Raw genomic sequence first — 21294 nt, forward strand, 5'->3', positions numbered from 1 at the left:
TGCGCCTACATCATAACTCGGAATCTAACTCGGAATCTACTGCGCCTACATCATAACTCGGAATCTACTGCGCCTACATCATAACTCGGAATCTACTGCGCCTACATCATATCTCCGAATCTAACTCGGAATCTACTGCGCCTACATCATAACTCGGAATCTACTGCGACTACATCTTAACTCGGAATCTAGTGCGCCTACATCATAACTCGGAATCTAACTCGGAATCTACTGGGCCTACATCATAACTCGGAATCTACTGCACCTACATCATAACTCGGAATCTACTGTGCCTACATCATATCTCGGAATCTACTGCGCCTACATCTTAACTCGGAATCTACTGCGCCTACATCATAACTCGGAATCTACTGCGCCTACATCATAACTCGGAATCTACTGCGCTTACATCATACCTCGGAATCTACTGCGCCTACATCATAACTCGGAATCTACTGCGCCTACATCAAAACTCGGAATCTAACTCGGAATCTACTGCGCCTACAACATAACTCGGAATCTACTGCGCCTACATCATAACTCGGAATCTAACTCAGAATCTACTGCGCCTACATCATAACTCGGAATCTAACTCGGAATCTACTGCGCCTACATCATAACTCGGACTCGAACACAGAATCTACTGCGCCTACATCATAACTCGGAATCTAACTCGGAATATACTGCGCCTACATCATAACTCGGAATCTACTGCGCCTACATCATAACTCGGAAACTAACTCGGAATCTACTGCGCCTACATCATAACTCGGAATCTACTGCACCTACATCATAACTCGCAATCTACTGCGCCTACATCATAACTCGGAATCTACTGCGCCTACATCATAACTCGGAATCTAACTCGGAATCTACTGCACCTACATCATAACTCGGAATCTAACTCGGAATCTACTGCGCCTACATCATAACTCGGAATCTAACTCGGAATCTACTGCGCCTACATCATAACTCGGAATCTACTGCGCCTACATCATAACTCGGAATCTAACTCGGAATCTAGTGCGCCTACATCATAACTCGGAATCTAACTCGGAATCTACTGCGCCTACATCATAACTCGGAATCTACTGCGCCTACATCATAACTCGGAATCTAACTCGGAATCTACTGCGCCTACATCATAACTCGGACTCGAACACAGAACCTACTGCGCCTACATCATAACTCGGAATCTAACTCGGAATATACTGCGCCTACATCATAACTCGGAATCTACTGCGCCTACATCATAACTCGGAAACTAACTCGGAATCTACTGCGCCTACATCATAACTCGGAATCTACTGCACCTACATCATAACTCGCAATCTACTGCGCCTACATCATAACTCGGAATCTACTGCGCCTACATCATAACTCGGAATCTAACTCGGAATCTACTGCACCTACATCATAACTCGGAATCTAACTCGGAATCTACTGCGCCTACATCATATCTCGGAATCTAACTCGGAATTTACTGCGCCTACATCATAACTCGGAATCTAACTCGGAATCTACTGCGCCTACATCATAACTCGGAATCTAACTCGGAATCTACTGCGCCGACATCATAACTCGGAATCTACTGCGCCTACATCATAACTCGGAATCTAACTCGGAATCTACTGCGCCTACATCATAACTCGGAATCTACTGCGCCTACATCATAACTCGGAATCTAACTCGGAATCTACTGCGCCTACATCATAACTCGGAATCTAACTCGGAATCTACTGCGCCTACATCATAACTCGGAATCTACTGCGCCTACATCATAACTCGGAATCTAACTCGGAATCTACTGCGCCTACATCATAACTCGGACTCGAACTCAGAATCTACTGCGCCTACATCATAACTCGGAATCTAACTCGGAATCTACTGCGCCTACATCATAACTCGGAATCTAACTCAGAATCCTCTGCGACTACATCATAACTCGGAATCTAACTCGGAATCTACTGCGCCTACATCATAACTCGGAATCTACTGCGCCTACATCATAACTCGGAATCTAACTCGGAATCTACTGCGCCTACATCATAACTCGCAATCTACTGCGCCTACATCATAACTCGGAATCTAACTCGGAATCTATTGCGCCTACATCATAACTCGGAATCTATCTCGGAATCTACTGCGCCTACATCATAACTCGGAATCTACTGCGCCTACATCATAACTCGGAATCTAACTCGGAATCTACTGCACCTACATCATAACTCGGAATCTACTGCGCCTACATCATAACTCGGAATATAACTCGGATTCTACTGCGCCTACATCATAACTCGGAATCTACTGCGCCTACATCATAAATCGGAATCTAACTCGGAATCTACTGCACCTACATCATAACTCGGAATCTAACTCGGAATCTACTGTGCCTACATCATAACTCGGAATCTACTGCGCCTACATCATAACTCGGAATCTAACTCGGAATCTACTGCGCCTACATCATAAATCGGAATCTAACTCGGAATTTACTGCGCCTACATCATAACTCGGAATCTAACTCGGAATCTACTGTGCCTACATCATAACTCGGAATCTACTGCGCCTACATCATAACTCGGAATCTAACTCGGAATCTACTGCGCCTACATCATAACTCGGAATCTACTGCGCCTACATCATAACTCGGAATCTTCTGTGCCTACATCATAACTCGGAATCTAACTCGGAATCTACTTCGCCTACATCATAACTCGGAATCTAACTCGGAATCTACTGTGCCTACATCATAACTCGGAATCTAACTCGGAATCTACTGCGCCTACATCATAACTCGGAATCTACTGCACCTACATCATAACTCGGAATCTACTGCGCCTACATCATAACTCGGAATCTAACTCGGAATCTACTGCGCCTACATCATAACTCGGAATCTACTGCGCCTACATCATAACTCGGAATCTACTGCGCCTACATCATATCTCCGAATCTAACTCGGAATCTACTGCGCCTACATCATAACTCGGAATCTACTGCGACTACATCTTAACTCGGAATCTAGTGCGCCTACATCATAACTCGGAATCTAACTCGGAATCTACTGGGCCTACATCATAACTCGGAATCTACTGCACCTACATCATAACTCGGAATCTACTGTGCCTACATCATATCTCGGAATCTACTGCGCCTACATCTTAACTCGGAATCTACTGCGCCTACATCATAACTCGGAATCTACTGCGCCTACATCATAACTCGGAATCTACTGCGCTTACATCATACCTCGGAATCTACTGCGCCTACATCATAACTCGGAATCTACTGCGCCTACATCAAAACTCGGAATCTAACTCGGAATCTACTGCGCCTACATCATAACTCGGAATCTACTGCGCCTACATCATAACTCGGAATCTAACTCAGAATCTACTGCGCCTACATCATAACTCGGAATCTACTGCGCCTACATCATAACTCGGAATCTACTGCCCCTACATCATAACTCGGAATCTAACTCGGAATCTACTGCGCCTACATCATAACTCGGAATCTACTGCGCCTACATCATAACTCGGAATCTAACTCGGAATCTACTGCGCCTACATCATAACTCGGAATCTAACTCAGAATCTACTGCGCCTACATCATAACTCGGAATCTAACTCGGAATCTACTGCGCCTACATCATAACTCGGAATCTAACTCGGAATCTACTGCGCCTAAATCATAACTCGGAATCTAACTCGGAATCTACTGCGCCTACATCATAACTCGGAATCTACTGCGCCTACATCATAACTCGGAATCTAACTCGGAATCTACTGCGCCTACATCATAACTCGGACTCGAACTCAGAATCTACTGCGCCTACATCATAACTCGGAATCTAACTCGGAATATACTGCGCCTACATCATAACTCGGAATCTACTGCGCCTACATCATAACTCGGAAACTAACTCGGAATCTACTGCGCCTACATCATAACTCGGAATCTACTGCACCTACATCATAACTCGCAATCTACTGCGCCTACATCATAACTCGGAATCTACTGCGCCTACATCATAACTCGGAATCTAACTCGGAATCTACTGCGCCTACATCATAACTCGGAATCTAACTCGGAATCTACTGCGCCTACATCATAACTCGGAATCTAACTCGGAATTTACTGCGCCTACATCATAACTCGGAATCTACTGCGCCTACATCATAACTCGGAATCTAACTCGGAATCTACTGCGCCTACATCATAACTCGGAATCTACTGCGCCTACATCATAACTCGGAATCTAACTCGGAATCTACTGCGCCTACATCATAACTCGGAATCTACTGCGCCTACATCATAACTCGGAATCTAACTCGGAATCTACTGCGCCTACATCATAACTCGGAATCTACTGCGCCTACATCATAACTCGGAATCTAACTCGGAATCTATTGCGCCTACATCATAACTCAGAATCTAACTCGGAATCTACTGCGCCTACATCATAACTCGGAATCTAACTCGGAATCTACTGCGCCTACATCATAACTCGGAATCTAACTCGGAATCTACTGCGCCTACATCATAACTCGGAATCTACAGCGCCTACATAATAACTCGGAATCTAACTCGGAATCTACTGCGCCTACATCATAACTCGGAATGTAACTCGGAATCTACTGCGCCTACATCATAACTCGGAATCCTCTGCGCCTACATCATAACTCGGAATCTAACTCGGAATCTACTGCGCCTACATCATAACTCGGAATCTACTGCGCCTACATCATAACTCGGAATCTAACTCGGAATCTACTGCGCCTACATCATAACTCGGAATCTACTGCGCCTACATCATAACTCGGAATCTAACTCGGAATCTACTGCGCCTACATCATAACTCGGAATCTAACTCAGAATCTACTGCGCCTTCATCATAACTCGGAATCTAACTCGGAATCTACTGCGCCTACATCATAACTCGGAATCTACTGCGCCTACATCATAACTCGGAATCTAACTCGGAATCTACTGCGCCTACATCATAACTCGGAATCTAACTCGGAATCTACTGCGCCTACATCATAACTCGGAATCTACTGCGCCTACATCATAACTCGGAATCTAACTAGGAATCTACTGCGCCTACATCATAACTCGGACTCGAACTCAGAATCTACTGCGCCTACATCATAACTCGGAATCTAACTCGGAATCTACTGCGCCTACATCATAACTCGGAATCTACTGCGCCTACATCATAACTCGGAAACTAACTCGGAATCTACTGCGCCTACATCATAACTCGGAATCTACTGCACCTACATCATAACTCGCAATCTACTGCGCCTACATCATAACTCGGAATCTACTGCGCCTACATCATAACTCGGAATCTAACTCGGAATCTACTGCGCCTACATCATAACTCGGAATCTAACTCGGAATCTACTGCGCCTACATCATAACTCGGAATCTAACTCGGAATCTACTGCGCCTACATCATAACTCGGAATCTAACTCGGAATCTACTGCGCCTACATCATAACTCGGAATCTAACTCGGAATCTACTGCGCCTACATCATAACTCGGAATCTACTGCGCCTACATCATAACTCGGAATCTAACTCGGAATCTACTGCACCTACATCATAACTCGGAATGTAACTCGGAATCTACTGCGCCTACATCATAACTCGGAATCCTCTGCGCCTAAATCATAACTCGGAATCTAACTCGGAATCTACTGCGCCTACATCATAACTCGGAATCTACTGCGCCTACATCATAACTCGGAATCTAACTCGGAATCTACTGCGCCTACATCATAACTCGGAATCTACTGCGCCTACATCATAACTCGGAATCTAACTCGGAATCTATTGCGCCTACATCATAACTCGGAATCTATCTCGGAATCTACTGCGCCTACATCATAACTCGGAATCTACTGCGCCTACATCATAACTCGGAATCTAACTCGGAATCTACTGCGCCTACATCATAACTCGGAATCTACTGCGCCTACATCATAACTCGGAATCTAACTCGGAATCAACTTCGCCTACATCATAACTCGGAATCTAACTCGGAATCTACTGTGCCTACGTCATAACTCGGAATCTAACTCGGAATCTACTGCGCCTACATCATAACTTGTAATCTACTGCGCCTACATCATAACTCGGAATCTACTGCGCCTACATCATAAATCGGAATCTAACTCGGAATCTACTGCACCTACATCATAACTCGGAATCTACTGCGCCTACATCATAACTCGGAATATAACTCGGATTCTACTGCGCCTACATCATAACTCGGAATCTACTGCGCCTACATCATAAATCGGAATCTAACTCGGAATCTACTGCACCTACATCATAACTCGGAATCTACTGTGCCTACGTCATAACTCGGAATCTAACTCGGAATCTACTGCGCCTACATCATAACTTGTAATCTACTGCGCCTACATCATAACTCGGAATCTACTGCGCCTACATCATAAATCGGAATCTAACTCGGAATCTACTGCACCTACATCATAACTCGGAATCTACTGTGCCTACATCATATCTCGGAATCTAACTCGGAATCTACTGCGCCTACATCATAACTCGGAATCTACTGCGCCTACATCTTAACTCGGAATCTACTGCGCCTACATCATAACTCGGAATCTACTGCGCCTACATCATAACTCGGAATCTACTGCGCCTACATCATAACTCGGAATCTAACTCGGAATTTACTGCGCCTACATCATAACTCGGAATCTAACTCGGAATCTACTGTGCCTACATCATAACTCGGAATCTACTGCGCCTACATCATAACTCGGAATCTAACTCGGAATCTACTGCGCCTACATCATAACTCGGAATCTACTGCGCCTACATCATAACTCGGAATCTACTGTGCCTACATCATAACTCGGAATCTAACTCGCAATCTACTTCGCCTACATCATAACTCGGAATCTAACTCGGAATCTACTGTGCCTACATCATAACTCGGAATCTAACTCGGAATCTACTGCGCCTACATCATAACTCGGAAGCTACTGCACCTACATCATAACTCGGAATCTACTGCGCCTACATCATAACTCGGAATCGAACTCGGAATCTACTGCGCCTACATCATAACTCGGAATCTACTGCGCCTACATCATAACTCGGAATCTACTGCGCCTACATCATATCTCCGAATCTAACTCGGAATCTACTGCGCCTACATCATAACTCGGAATCTACTGCGCCTACATCATAACTCGGAATCTACTGTGCCTACATCATAACTCGGAATCTAACTCGCAATCTACTTCGCCTACATCATAACTCGGAATCTAACTCGGAATCTACTGTGCCTACATCATAACTCGGAATCTAACTCGGAATCTACTGCGCCTACATCATAACTCGGAATCTACTGCACCTACATCATAACTCGGAATCTACTGCGCCTACATCATAACTCGGAATCTAACTCGGAATCTACTGCGCCTACATCATAACTCGGAATCTACTGCGCCTACATCATAACTCGGAATCTACTGCGCCTACATCATATCTCCGAATCTAACTCGGAATCTACTGCGCCTACATCATAACTCGGAATCTACTGCGCCTACATCTTAACTCGGAATCTAGTGCGCCTACATCATAACTCGGAATCTAACTCGGAATCTACTGGGCCTACATCATAACTCGGAATCTACTGCACCTACATCATAACTCGGAATCTACTGCGCCTACATCATAACTCGGAATCTACTGTGCCTACATCATATCTCGGAATCTAACTCGGAATCTACTGCGCCTACATCATAACTCGGAATCTACTGCGCCTACATCTTAACTCGGAATCTACTGCGCCTACATCATAACTCGGAATCTACTGCGCCTACATCATAACTCGGAATCTACTGCGCTTACATCATACCTCGGAATCTACTGCGCCTACATCATAACTCGGAATCTACTGCGCCTACATCAAAACTCGGAATCTAACTCGGAATCTACTGCGCATACATCATAACTCGGAATCTAACTCGGAATCTACTGCGCCTACATCATAACTCGGAATCTACTGCGCCTACATCATAACTCGGAATCTACTGTGCCTACATCATAACTCAGAATCTAACTCAGAATCTACTGCGCCTACATCATAACTCGGAATCTTACTCGGAATCTACTGCGCCTACATCATAACTCGGAATCTAACTCGGAATCTACTGCGCCTACATCATAACTCGGAATCTACTGCGCATACATCATAACTCGGAATCTACTGCGCCTACATCATAACTCGGAATCTAACTCGGAATCTACTGCGCCTACATCATAACTCGGAATGTAACTCGGAATCTACTGCGCCTACATCATAACTCGGAATCTATTGCGCCTACATCATAACTCGGAATCTACTGTGCCTACATCATAACTCGGAATCTAACTCGGAATCTACTGCGCCTACATCATAACTCGGAATCTAACTCGGAATCTACTGCGCCTACATCATAACTCGGAATCTACTGCGCCTACATCATAACTCGGAATCTAACTCGGAATCTACTGCGCCTACATCATAACTCGGAATCTACTGCGCCTACATCATATCTCGGAATCTAACTCGGAATCTACTGCGCCTACATCATAACTCGGAATCTACTGCGCCTACATCATAACTCGGAATATAACTCGGAATCTACTGCGCCTACATCATAACTCGGAATCTAACTCGGAATCTACTGCGCCTACATCATAACTCGGAATCTACTGCGCCTAAATCATAACTCGGAATCTACTGCGCCTACATCATAACTCGGAATCTAACTCGGAATCTACTGCGCCTACATCAAAACTCGGAATCTACTGCGCCTACATCATAACTCGGAATCTACTGCGCCTACATCATAACTCGGAATCTACTGCGCCTACATCATAACTCGGAATCTAACTCGGAATCTACTGCGCCTACATCATAACTCGGAATGTAACTCGGAATCTACTGCGCCTACATCATAACTCGGAATCTATTGCGCCTACATCATAACTCGGAATCTACTGTGCCTACATCATAACTCGGAATCTAACTCGGAATCTACTGCGCCTACATCATAACTCGGAATCTAACTCGGAATCTACTGCGCCTACATCATAACTCGGAATCTACTGCGCCTACATCATAACTCGGAATCTAACTCGGAATCTACTGCGCCTACATCATAACTCGGAATCTACTGCGCCTACATCATATCTCGGAATCTAACTCGGAATCTACTGCGCCTACATCATAACTCGGAATCTACTGCGCCTACATCATAACTCGGAATCTAACTCGGAATCTACTGCGCCTACATCATAACTCGGAATCTAACTCGGAATCTACTGCGCCTACATCATAACTCGGAATCTACTGCGCCTAAATCATAACTCGGAATCTACTGCGCCTACATCATAACTGGGAATCTAACTCGGAATCTACTGCGCCTACATCAAAACTCGGAATCTACTGCGCCTACATCGTAACTCGGAATCTACTGCGCCTACATCATAACTCGGAATCTACTGCGCCTACATCATAACTCGGAATCTAACTCGGAATCTACTGCGCCTACATCATAACTCGGAATCTACTGCGCCTACATCATAACTCGGAATCTAACTCGGAATCTGCTGCGCCTACATCATAACTCGAAATCTAACTCGGAATCTACTGCGCCTACATCATAACTCGGAATCTACTGCGCCTACATCATAACTCGGAATCTAACTCGGAATCTACTGCGCCTACATCATAACTCGGAATCTACTGCGCCTACATCATAACTCGGAATCTAACTCGGAATCTACTGCGCCTACATCATAACTCGGAATCTAACTCAGAATCTACTGCGCCTACATCATAACTCGGAATCTAACTCGGAATCTACTGCGCCTACATCATAACTCGGAATCTACTGCGCCTACATCATAACTCGGAATCTAACTCGGAATCTACTGCGCCTACATCATAACTCGGAATCTAACTCGGAATCTACTGCGCCTACATCATAACTCGGAATCTACTGCGCCTACATCATAACTCGGAATCTAACTCGGAATCTAACTCGGAATCTACTGCGCCTACATCATAACTCGGACTCGAACTCAGAATCTACTGCGCCTACATCATAACTCGGAATCTAACTCGGAATATACTGCGCCTACATCATAACTCGGAATCTACTGCGCCTACATCATAACTCGGAAACTAACTCGGAATCTACTGCGCCTACATCATAACTCGGAATCTACTGCACCTACATCATAACTCGCAATCTACTGCGCCTACATCATAACTCGGAATCTACTGCGCCTACATCATAACTCGGAATCTAACTCGGAATCTACTGCACCTACATCATAACTTGGAATCTAACTCGGAATCTACTGCGCCTACATCATAACTCGGAATCTAACTCGGAATTTACTGCGCCTACATCATAACTCGGAATCTAACTCGGAATCTACTGCGCCTACATCATAACTCGGAATCTAACTCGGAATCTACTGCGCCTACATCATAACTCGGAATCTACTGCGCCTACATCATAACTCGGAATCTAACTCGGAATCTACTGCGCCTACATCATAACTCGGAATCTACTGCGCCTACATCATAACTCGGAATCTAACTCGGAATCTACTGCGCCTACATCATAACTCGGAATCTAACTCGGAATCTACTGCGCCTACATCATAACTCGGAATCTACTGCGCCTACATCATAACTCGGAATCTAACTCGGAATCTACTGCGCCTACATCATAACTCGGAATCTAACTCGGAATCTACTGCGCCTACATCATAACTCGGAATCTAACTTGGAATCTACTGCGCCTACATCATAACTCGGAATCTACTGCGCCTACATCATAACTCGGAATCTAACTCGGAATCTACTGCGCCTACATCATAACTCGGAATCTACTGCGCCTACATCATAACTCGGAATCTAACTCGGAATCTACTGCGCCTACATCATAACTCGGAATCTAACTCGGAATCTACTGCGCCTACATCATAACTCGGAATCTACTGCGCCTACATCATAACTCGGAATCTAACTCGGAATCTACTGCGCCTACATCATAACTCGGAATCTAACTCGGAATCTACTGCGCCTACATCATAACTCGGAATCTACTGCGCCTACATCATAACTTGGAATCTAACTCGGAATCTACTGCGCCTACATCATAACTCGGAATGTAACTCGGAATCTACTGCGCCTACATCATAACTCGGAATCTAACTCGGAATCTACTGCGCCTACATCATAACTCGGAATCTACTGCGCCTACATCATAACTCGGAAACTAACTCGGAATCTACTGCGCCTACATCATAACTCGCAATCTACTGCGCCTACATCATAACTCGGAATCTACTGCGCCTACATCATAACTCGGAATCTAACTCGGAATCTACTGCGCCTACATCATAACTCGGAATCTAACTCGGAATCTACTGCGCCTACATCATAACTCGGAATCTACTGCGCCTACATCATAACTCGGAATCTAACTCGGAATCTACTGCGCCTACATCATAACTCGGAATCTACTGCGCCTACATCAAAACTCGGAATCTACTGCGCCTACATCATAACTCAGAATCTACTGCGCCTACATCATAACTCGGAATCTACTGCGCCTACATCATAACTCAGAATCTAACTCGGAATCTACTGCGCCTACATCATAACTCGGAATCTACTGCGCCTACATCATAACTCGGAATCTAACTCGGAATCTGCTGCGCATACATCATAACTCGAAATCTAACTCGGAATCTACTGCGCCTACATCATAACTCGGAATCTACTGCGCCTACATCATAACTCGGAATCTAACTCGGAATCTACTGCGCCTACATCATAACTCGGAATCTACTGCGCCTACATCATAACTCGGAATCTAACTCGGATTCTACTGCGCCTACATCATAACTCGGAATCTAACTCAGAATCTACTGCGCCTACATCATAACTCGGAATCTAACTCCGAATCTACTGCGCCTACATCATAACTCGGAATCTACTGCGCCTACATCATAACTCGGAATCTAACTCGGAATCTACTGCGCCTACATCATAACTCGGAATCTAACTCGGAATCTACTGCGCCTACATCATAACTCGGAATCTACTGCGCCTACATCATAACTCGGAATCTAACTCGGAATCTACTGCGCCTACATCATAACTCGGACTCGAACTCAGAATCTACTGCGCCTACATCATAACTCGGAATCTAACTCGGAATATACTGCGCCTACATCATAACTCGGAATCTACTGCGCCTACATCATAACTCGGAAACTAACTCGGAATCTACTGCGCCTACATCATAACTCGGAATCTACTGCACCTACATCATAACTCGCAATCTACTGCGCCTACATCATAACTCGGAATCTACTGCGCCTACATCATAACTCGGAATCTAACTCGGAATCTACTGCACCTACATCATAACTCGGAATCTAACTCGGAATCTACTGCGCCTACATCATAACTCGGAATCTAACTCGGAATTTACTGCGCCTACATCATAACTCGGAATCTAACTCGGAATCTACTGCGCCTACATCATAACTCGGAATCTAACTCGGAATCTACTGCGCCTACATCATAACTCGGAATCTACTGCGCCTACATCATAACTCGGAATCTAACTCGGAATCTACTGCGCCTACATCATAACTCGGAATCTACTGCGCCTACATCATAACTCGGAATCTAACTCGGAATCTACTGCGCCTACATCATAACTCGGAATCTAACTCGGAATCTACTGCGCCTACATCATAACTCGGAATCTACTGCGCCTACATCATAACTCGGAATCTAACTCGGAATCTACTGCGCCTACATCATAACTCGGAATCTAACTCGGAATCTACTGCGCCTACATCATAACTCGGAATCTAACTCGGAATCTACTGCGCCTACATCATAACTCGGAATCTACTGCGCCTACATCATAACTCGGAATCTAACTCGGAATCTACTGCGCCTACATCATAACTCGGAATCTACTGCGCCTACATCATAACTCGGAATCTAACTCGGAATCTACTGCGCCTACATCATAACTCGGAATCTAACTCGGAATCTACTGCGCCTACATCATAACTCGGAATCTACTGCGCCTACATCATAATTCGGAATCTAACTCGGAATCTACTGCGCCTACATCATAACTCGGAATCTAACTCGGAATCTACTGCGCCTACATCATAACTCGGAATCTACTGCGCCTACATCATAACTCGGAATCTAACTCGGAATCTACTGCGCCTACATCATAACTCGGAATGTAACTCGGAATCTACTGCGCCTACATCATAACTCGGAATCTAACTCGGAATCTACTGCGCCTACATCATAACTCGGAATCTACTGCGCCTACATCATAACTCGGAAACTAACTCGGAATCTACTGCGCCTACATCATAACTCGCAATCTACTGCGCCTACATCATAACTCGGAATCTACTGCGCCTACATCATAACTCGGAATCTAACTCGGAATCTACTGTGCCTACGTCATAACTCGGAATCTAACTCGGAATCTACTGCGCCTACATCATAACTCGGAATCTAACTCGGAATTTACTGCGCCTACATCATAACTCGGAATCTACTGCGCCTACATCATAACTCGGAATCTAACTCGGAATCTACTGCGCCTACATCATAACTCGGAATCTAACTCGGAATCTACTGCGCCTACATCATAACTCGGAATCTACTGCGCCTACATCATAACTCGGAATCTAACTCGGAATCTACTGCGCCTACATCATAACTCGGAATCTAACTCGGAATCTACTGCGCCTACATCATAACTCGGAATCTACTGCGCCTACATCATAACTCGGAATCTAACTCGGAATCTACTGCGCCTACATCATAACTCGGAATCTACTGCGCCTACATCATAACTCGGAATCTAACTCGGAATCTACTGCGCCTACATCATAACTCGGAATCTAACTCGGAATCTACTGCGCCTACATCATAACTCGGAATCTAACTCGGAATCTACTGCGCCTAAATCATAACTCGGAATCTAACTCGGAATCTACTGCGCCTACATCATAACTCGGAATCTACTGCGCCTACATCATAACTCGGAATCTAACTCGGAATCTACTGCGCCTACATCATAACTCGGAATGTAACTCGGAATCTACTGCGCCTACATCATAACTCGGAATCTAACTCGGAATCTACTGCGCCTACATCATAACTCGGAATCTACTGCGCCTACATCATAACTCGGAAACTAACTCGGAATCTACTGCGCCTAAATCATAACTCGGAATCTACTGCGCCTACATCATAACTCGGAATCTACTGCGCCTACATCATAACTCGGAATCTTACTCGGAATCTACTGCGCCTACATCATAACTCGGAATCTAACTCGGAATCTACTGCGCCTACATCATAACTCGGAATCTAACTCGGAATTTACTGCGCCTACATCATAACTCGGAATCTACTGCGCCTACATCATAACTCGGAATCTAACTCGGAATCTACTGCGCCTACATCATAACTCGGAATCTACTGCGCCTACATCATAACTCGGAATCTACTGCGCCTACATCATAACTCGGAATCTAACTCGGAATCTACTGCGCCTACATCATATCTCGGAATCTACTGCGCCTACATCATAACTCGGAATCTAACTCGGAATCTACTGCGCCTACATCATAACTCGGAATCTAACTCGGAATCTACTGCGCCTACATCATAACTCGGAATCTACTGCGCCTACATCATAACTCGGAATCTAACTCGGAATCTACTGCGCCTACATCATAACTCGGAATCTAACTCGGAATCTACTGCGCCTACATCATAACTCGGAATCTAACTCGGAATCTACTGCGCCTACATCATAACTCGGAATCAACTGCGCCTACATCATAACTCGGAATCTAACTCGGAATCTACTGCGCCTACATAACTCGGAATCTACTGCGCCTACATCATAACTCGGAATCTAACTCGGAATCTACTGCGCCTACATCATAACTCGGAATCTACTGCGCCTACATCATAACTCGGAATCTAACTCGGAATCTACTGCGCCTACATCATAACTCGGAATCTACTGCGCCTACATCATAACTCGGAATCTAACTCGGAATCTACTACGCCTACATCATAACTTGTAATCTACTGCACCTACATCATAACTCGGAATCTACTGCGCCTACATCATAACTCGGAATCTACTGTGCCTACATCATATCTCGGAATCTAACTCGGACTCTACTGCGCCTACATCATAACTCGGAATCTACTGCGCCTACATCATAACTCGGAATCTACTGCGCCTACATCATAACTCGGAATCTACTGCGCTTACAACATAACTCGGAATCTACTGCGCCTACATCATAACTCGGAATCTACTGCGCCTACATCATAACTCGGAATCTAACTCGGAATCTACTGCGCCTACATCATATCTCGGAATCTACTGCGCCTACATCATAACTCGGAATCTAACTCGGAATCTACTGCGCCTACATCATAACTCGGAATCTAACTCGGAATCTACTGCGCCTACATCATAACTCGGAATCTACTGCGCCTACATCATAACTCGGAATCTAACTCGGAATCTACTGCGCCTACATCATAACTCGGAATCTAACTCGGAATCTACTGCGCCTACATCATAACTCGGAATCTAACTCGGAATCTACTGCGCCTACATCATAACTCGGAATCAACTGCGCCTACATCATAACTCGGAATCTAACTCGGAATCTACTGCGCCTACATAACTCGGAATCTACTGCGCCTACATCATAACTCGGAATCTAACTCGGAATCTACTGCGCCTACATCATAACTCGGAATCTACTGCGCCTACATCATAACTCGGAATCTAACTCGGAATCTACTGCGCCTACATCATAACTCGGAATCTACTGCGCCTACATCATAACTCGGAATCTAACTCGGAATCTACTACGCCTACATCATAACTTGTAATCTACTGCACCTACATCATAACTCGGAATCTACTGCGCCTACATCATAACTCGGAATCTACTGTGCCTACATCATATCTCGGAATCTAACTCGGACTCTACTGCGCCTACATCATAACTCGGAATCTACTGCGCCTACATCATAACTCGGAATCTACTGCGCCTACATCATAACTCGGAATCTACTGCGCTTACAACATAACTCGGAATCTACTGCGCCTACATCATAACTCGGAATCTACTGCGCCTACATCATAACTCGGAATCTAACTCGGAATCTACTGTGCCTAAATCATAACTCGGAATCTACTGCGCCTACATCATAACTCGGAATCTAACTCGGAATCTACTGCGCCTACATCATAACTCGGAATCTACTGCGCCTACATCATAACTCGGAATCTACTGCGCCTACATCATAACTCGGAATCTAACTCGGAATCTACTGCACCTACATCATAACTTGGAATCTAACTCGGAATCTACTGCGCCTACATCATAACTCGGAATCTAACTCGGAATTTACTGCGCCTACATCATAACTCGGAATCTAACTCGGAATCTACTGCGCCTACATCATAACTCGGAATCTAACTCGGAATCTACTGCGCCTACATCATAACTCGGAATCTACTGCGCCTACATCATAACTCGGAATCTAACTCGGAATCTACTGCGCCTACATCATAACTCGGAATCTACTGCGCCTACATCATATCTCGGAATCTAACTCGGAATCTACTGCGCCTACATCATAACTCGGAATCTACTGCGCCTACATCATAACTCGGAATCTAACTCGGAATCTACTGCGCCTACATCATAACTCGGAATCTAACTCGGAATCTACTGCGCCTACATCATAACTCGGAATCTACTGCGCCTAAATCATAACTCGGAATCTACTGCGCCTACATCATAACTGGGAATCTAACTCGGAATCTACTGCGCCTACATCAAAACTCGGAATCTACTGCGCCTACATCATAACTCGGAATCTACTGCGCCTACATCATAACTCGGAATCTACTGCGCCTACATCATAACTCGGAATCTAACTCGGAATCTACTGCGCCTACATCATAACTCGGAATCTACTGCGCCTACATCATAACTCGGAATCTAACTCGGAATCTGCTGCGCCTACATCATAACTCGAAATCTAACTCGGAATCTACTGCGCCTACATCATAACTCGGAATCTACTGCGCCTACATCATAACTCGGAATCTAACTCGGAATCTACTGCGCCTACATCATAACTCGGAATCTACTGCGCCTACATCATAACTCGGAATCTAACTCGGAATCTACTGCGCCTACATCATAACTCGGAATCTAACTCAGAATCTACTGCGCCTACATCATAACTCGGAATCTAACTCGGAATCTACTGCGCCTACATCATAACTCGGAATCTACTGCGCCTACATCATAACTCGGAATCTAACTCGGAATCTACTGCGCCTACATCATAACTCGGAATCTAACTCGGAATCTACTGCGCCTACATCATAACTCGGAATCTACTGCGCCTACATCATAACTCGGAATCTAACTCGGAATCTAACTCGGAATCTACTGCGCCTACATCATAACTCGGACTCGAACTCAGAATCTACTGCGCCTACATCATAACTCGGAATCTAACTCGGAATATACTGCGCCTACATCATAACTCGGAATCTACTGCGCCTACATCATAACTCGGAAACTAACTCGGAATCTACTGCGCCTACATCATAACTCGGAATCTACTGCACCTACATCATAACTCGCAATCTACTGCGCCTACATCATAACTCGGAATCTACTGCGCCTACATCATAACTCGGAATCTAACTCGGAATCTACTGCACCTACATCATAACTTGGAATCTAACTCGGAATCTACTGCGCCTACATCATAACTCGGAATCTAACTCGGAATTTACTGCGCCTACATCATAACTCGGAATCTAACTCGGAATCTACTGCGCCTACATCATAACTCGGAATCTAACTCGGAATCTACTGCGCCTACATCATAACTCGGAATCTACTGCGCCTACATCATAACTCGGAATCTAACTCGGAATCTACTGCGCCTACATCATAACTCGGAATCTACTGCGCCTACATCATAACTCGGAATCTAACTCGGAATCTACTGCGCCTACATCATAACTCGGAATCTAACTCGGAATCTACTGCGCCTACATCATAACTCGGAATCTACTGCGCCTACATCATAACTCGGAATCTAACTCGGAATCTACTGCGCCTACATCATAACTCGGAATCTAACTCGGAATCTACTGCGCCTACATCATAACTCGGAATCTAACTTGGAATCTACTGCGCCTACATCATAACTCGGAATCTACTGCGCCTACATCATAACTCGGAATCTAACTCGGAATCTACTGCGCCTACATCATAACTCGGAATCTACTGCGCCTACATCATAACTCGGAATCTAACTCGGAATCTACTGCGCCTACATCATAACTCGGAATCTAACTCGGAATCTACTGCGCCTACATCATAACTCGGAATCTACTGCGCCTACATCATAACTCGGAATCTAACTCGGAATCTACTGCGCCTACATCATAACTCGGAATCTAACTCGGAATCTACTGCGCCTACATCATAACTCGGAATCTACTGCGCCTACATCATAACTTGGAATCTAACTCGGAATCTACTGCGCCTACATCATAACTCGGAATGTAACTCGGAATCTACTGCGCCTACATCATAACTCGGAATCTAACTCGGAATCTACTGCGCCTACATCATAACTCGGAATCTACTGCGCCTACATCATAACTCGGAAACTAACTCGGAATCTACTGCGCCTACATCATAACTCGCAATCTACTGCGCCTACATCATAACTCGGAATCTACTGCGCCTACATCATAACTCGGAATCTAACTCGGAATCTACTGCGCCTACATCATAACTCGGAATCTAACTCGGAATCTACTGCGCCTACATCATAACTCGGAATCTACTGCGCCTACATCATAACTCGGAATCTAACTCGGAATCTACTGCGCCTACATCATAACTCGGAATCTACTGCGCCTACATCAAAACTCGGAATCTACTGCGCCTACATCATAACTCAGAATCTACTGCGCCTACATCATAACTCGGAATCTACTGCGCCTACATCATAACTCAGAATCTAACTCGGAATCTACTGCGCCTACATCATAACTCGGAATCTACTGCGCCTACATCATAACTCGGAATCTAACTCGGAATCTGCTGCGCATACATCATAACTCGAAATCTAACTCGGAATCTACTGCGCCTACATCATAACTCGGAATCTACTGCGCCTACATCATAACTCGGAATCTAACTCGGAATCTACTGCGCCTACATCATAACTCGGAATCTACTGCGCCTACATCATAACTCGGAATCTAACTCGGATTCTACTGCGCCTACATCATAACTCGGAATCTAACTCAGAATCTACTGCGCCTACATCATAACTCGGAATCTAACTCGGAATCTACTGCGCCTACATCATAACTCGGAATCTACTGCGCCTACATCATAACTCGGAATCTAACTCGGAATCTACTGCGCCTACATCATAACTCGGAATCTAACTCGGAATCTACTGCGCCTACATCATAACTCGGAATCTACTGCGCCTACATCATAACTCGGAATCTAACTCGGAATCTACTGCGCCTACATCATAACTCGGACTCGAACTCAGAATCTACTGCGCCTACATCATAACTCGGAATCTAACTCGGAATATACTGCGCCTACATCATAACTCGGAATCTACTGCGCCTACATCATAACTCGGAAACTAACTCGGAATCTACTGCGCCTACATCATAACTCGGAATCTACTGCACCTACATCATAACTCGCAATCTACTGCGCCTACATCATAACTCGGAATCTACTGCGCCTACATCATAACTCGGAATCTAACTCGGAATCTACTGCACCTACATCATAACTCGGAATCTAACTCGGAATCTACTGCGCCTACATCATAACTCGGAATCTAACTCGGAATTTACTGCGCCTACATCATAACTCGGAATCTAACTCGGAATCTACTGCGCCTACATCATAACTCGGAATCTAACTCGGAATCTACTGCGCCTACATCATAACTCGGAATCTACTGCGCCTACATCATAACTCGGAATCTAACTCGGAATCTACTGCGCCTACATCATAACTCGGAATCTACTGCGCCTACATCATAACTCGGAATCTAACTCGGAATCTACTGCGCCTACATCATAACTCGGAATCTAACTCGGAATCTACTGCGCCTACATCATAACTCGGAATCTACTGCGCCTACATCATAACTCGGAATCTAACTCGGAATCTACTGCGCCTACATCATAACTCGGAATCTAACTCGGAATCTACTGCGCCTACATCATAACTCGGAATCTAACTCGGAATCTACTGCGCCTACATCATAACTCGGAATCTACTGCGCCTACATCATAACTCGGAATCTAACTCGGAATCTACTGCGCCTACATCATAACTCGGAATCTACTGCGCCTACATCATAACTCGGAATCTAACTCGGAATCTACTGCGCCTACATCATAACTCGGAATCTAACTCGGAATCTACTGCGCCTACATCATAACTCGGAATCTACTGCGCCTACATCATAATTCGGAATCTAACTCGGAATCTACTGCGCCTACATCATAACTCGGAATCTAACTCGGAATCTACTGCGCCTACATCATAACTCGGAATCTACTGCGCCTACATCATAACTCGGAATCTAACTCGGAATCTACTGCGCCTACATCATAACTCGGAATGTAACTCGGAATCTACTGCGCCTACATCATAACTCGGAATCTAACTCGGAATCTACTGCGCCTACATCATAACTCGGAATCTACTGCGCCTACATCATAACTCGGAAACTAACTCGGAATCTACTGCGCCTACATCATAACTCGCAATCTACTGCGCCTACATCATAACTCGGAATCTACTGCGCCTACATCATAACTCGGAATCTAACTCGGAATCTACTGTGCCTACGTCATAACTCGGAATCTAACTCGGAATCTACTGCGCCTACATCATAACTCGGAATCTAACTCGGAATTTACTGCGCCTACATCATAACTCGGAATCTACTGCGCCTACATCATAACTCGGAATCTAACTCGGAATCTACTGCGCCTACATCATAACTCGGAATCTAACTCGGAATCTACTGCGCCTACATCATAA

This window comes from Coturnix japonica, chromosome 6 (assembly GCF_054131305.1).
Source record: "Coturnix japonica strain WE chromosome 6, WE-NBRP24, whole genome shotgun sequence".
NCBI lineage: Eukaryota > Metazoa > Chordata > Aves > Galliformes > Phasianidae > Coturnix > Coturnix japonica.